Source organism: Cebus imitator, unplaced genomic scaffold (assembly GCF_001604975.1).
Source record: "Cebus imitator isolate Cc_AM_T3 unplaced genomic scaffold, Cebus_imitator-1.0 Scaffold218, whole genome shotgun sequence".
In the NCBI taxonomy this organism is placed as follows: domain Eukaryota; kingdom Metazoa; phylum Chordata; class Mammalia; order Primates; family Cebidae; genus Cebus; species Cebus imitator.
This window is the reverse complement of record NW_016107533.1, coordinates 1,483,450-1,486,101: the sequence shown is the minus strand read 5'-3', so window position 1 is coordinate 1,486,101 and position 2,652 is coordinate 1,483,450.

Here is a 2,652-nt window from a genome sequence, read left to right as displayed (position 1 = left end):
TCCACCTCCCAGGTTCAAGAGATTCTTCTGCCTCAGCCTCCCGCGTACCTGGGTTTACAGGCACCTGCCATCACACCTGGCTACTTTTTTGTATTTTCAGTAGAGATGAGGTTTCACCATGTTGGCCAGGCTGGTCTCAAACTCCTGACCTCATGATCTGCCCACCTTGGCCTCCCAAAGCACTGGGATTACCAGCATGAGCCACCACACCCGGCCCTCATTTCAAACTATCTATAAGGCTATCGTCACCAAAACAGCATGGTATTGGAATAAAAATAGGCACATAGACCAATGGAACAGAATAGAGAACCCAGAAATAAGCCTAAATACTTACAGCCAACTGATCTTCGACAAAGCAAACAAAAACATGAAGTGGGGAAAGGACACCTTTTTCAACAAGCGGTGCTGGGATAATTGGCTAGCCACATGTAGGAGAATGAAACTGAATCCTCATCTCTCACCTTATACAAAAATCAATGCAAGATGGATTAAGGACTTAAACCTAAGACTTAAAACTGTAAAAATTATAGTAGATAACATTGGAAAAACCCTTGTAGACGTTGGCTTGGGCAAGGATTTCATGACCAAGAACCAATAAGCAAATGCAGTAAAAACAAAGATAAAGAGCTGGGACCTAATTAAACTAAAGAATTTTTGCATGGCACAAGGAACAGTCAGCAGAGTAAGCGGACAACCCATTGAGTGGGAGAAAATCTCCACAATCTACACATCTGAGAAAGGACTGATATCCAGAATCTACAACAAACTCAAGCACATCAGTAAGAAAAAACAATCCCATCAAAAAGAGGACTAAGGACATGAATAGACAATTCTCAAAAGAGGATATTCAAATGGCCAACAAACATAAGAAAAAAATGTTCAACTTTTCACAATTCATAGAACATTCCAGATTATTTGTGTTCAGTTTCTATTGAGAACATCTGAAAATAATTGATTAGAAATGGGAATCAGTCTATGAGTATAGCCAGCCCCAAAATATCAGAATAAAAACTCTCACCGTGTTCAGATACTTTCCAAAATTTAAAATAATTAAAATGTAAAAGGCAAAAATAGTCTCCGAGAAGAATAAGACTGACATTTTCAGATGTTCTGGCAAAGCAAAGCTGCCTCTTCTGTCATGTAGCAGACTGACAGGCATGATCACCCATGGACAAACGAGCTGCCCTTGATTTCCAGCCCCGTATCCACCTCCACACCACCCCTTCTGCAGGCGGTCAGGGAAACTAAGACACCACTCCAGAGTCAGGTCATTGGAAAGATGCTTAGGCATGAAATGTCATAGCTATTCCAGTAATTGAAGCATAAGACATATCCTATTTTTCCCTTCAAAATGTGACTGCTAGATACATTTTTTGGGCACACTCAGAACCAGTTTAAGACCTACGTATCATGATTTAATTTAAGCCCTCTCAGAAAACTTTCTTTTCTCCAAACTTTTCCCCACTGAACTTTACAATATTCCTCACATTAGAGGCACGCTCAGCTTGCCTCTAGATGTACACCTGTCACAGTTTAAGGTATTAAAGGGCAAGAGAATTTGTGTAACTTATGAGAAAGTGCTAACTGTATTTTACATATTTATTGCCACTTGGCCTTAAGCAATCTCTTGTGGAAAGAGATCAGACATGTCATCTTTTTTTATTGTTGATTAAGCTTTTATTATGACAATTTTCAAAATACAGAAAGGTAGAATAGTATACTGTGCGTCCCCATGTACCCGTCACCCCAATTTAATGGTTATCAATGTTTACCAACAGTTATTCATTTTGTTTAATTTATCCCCTTACAGATACATTTTTCCCCCTTTGAGATATTTTAAGGCAAACGATTTCAGACTGGATGTGTAAATTTTGACGTGGATATATATATATATATTTTGACATGGAGTCTTGTTCTTTTGCCCAGGCTAGAGTGCAGTGTGATCTCAGCTCACTGCAGCCTCCAGTTCCGGAGTTCAAGTGATTCTCATGCCTTAGCCTCCAAAGTACCTGGGATTACAGGCGCCCATCACCATGCCTGACTAATTTATATATATTTTTTAGTAGAGACAGGGTTTTACCATGTTGGCCAGGTTGGTCTCAAACTCCTGACCTCAAAGGATCCGCCTGCCTCGACCTCCCAAAGTTCTGGGATTACAGGTGTGAGCCACCATGCCAGGCCAAACTGTAGCAAATGCATTCAAAAGTTTCATCATCTTTTACATTCAGGAATTATTATTAGTGGTTCAGTCTTCTATTATGTAGTTTATTTCCAGTTCTTGGAAAAGTGGAGATTAGGTTCTTTGAGGACAGCTTTATTCCTTAAACAAATCTCTCACAGTTTTTCTTTCTTTCTTTCCTCCCTCCCTCGCTCCCTCCCTCCCTTCCTTCCTTCCTTCCCTTCCTTTCCTTCCTTTCCTCCCTCCCTCCCTCTGTCCTTCCCTCCCTCTTTTGTTCCTTCCTTCCTTCCCTTTCTCCCTCTCTCTTTCTCTCTCCTTCCTTGCTTCCTCTCTCCCTCCCTCCTTCTCTCTCTCCCTTCCTTCCTTCCTTCCTTCCTTTTTCCTTCTTTCCTTCCTTCCTTCCTTCCCTCTTTCTTTCTTTCTTTCTTTCTTTCTTTCTTTCTTTCTTTCTTTCTTTCTTTCTTTCTTTCTTT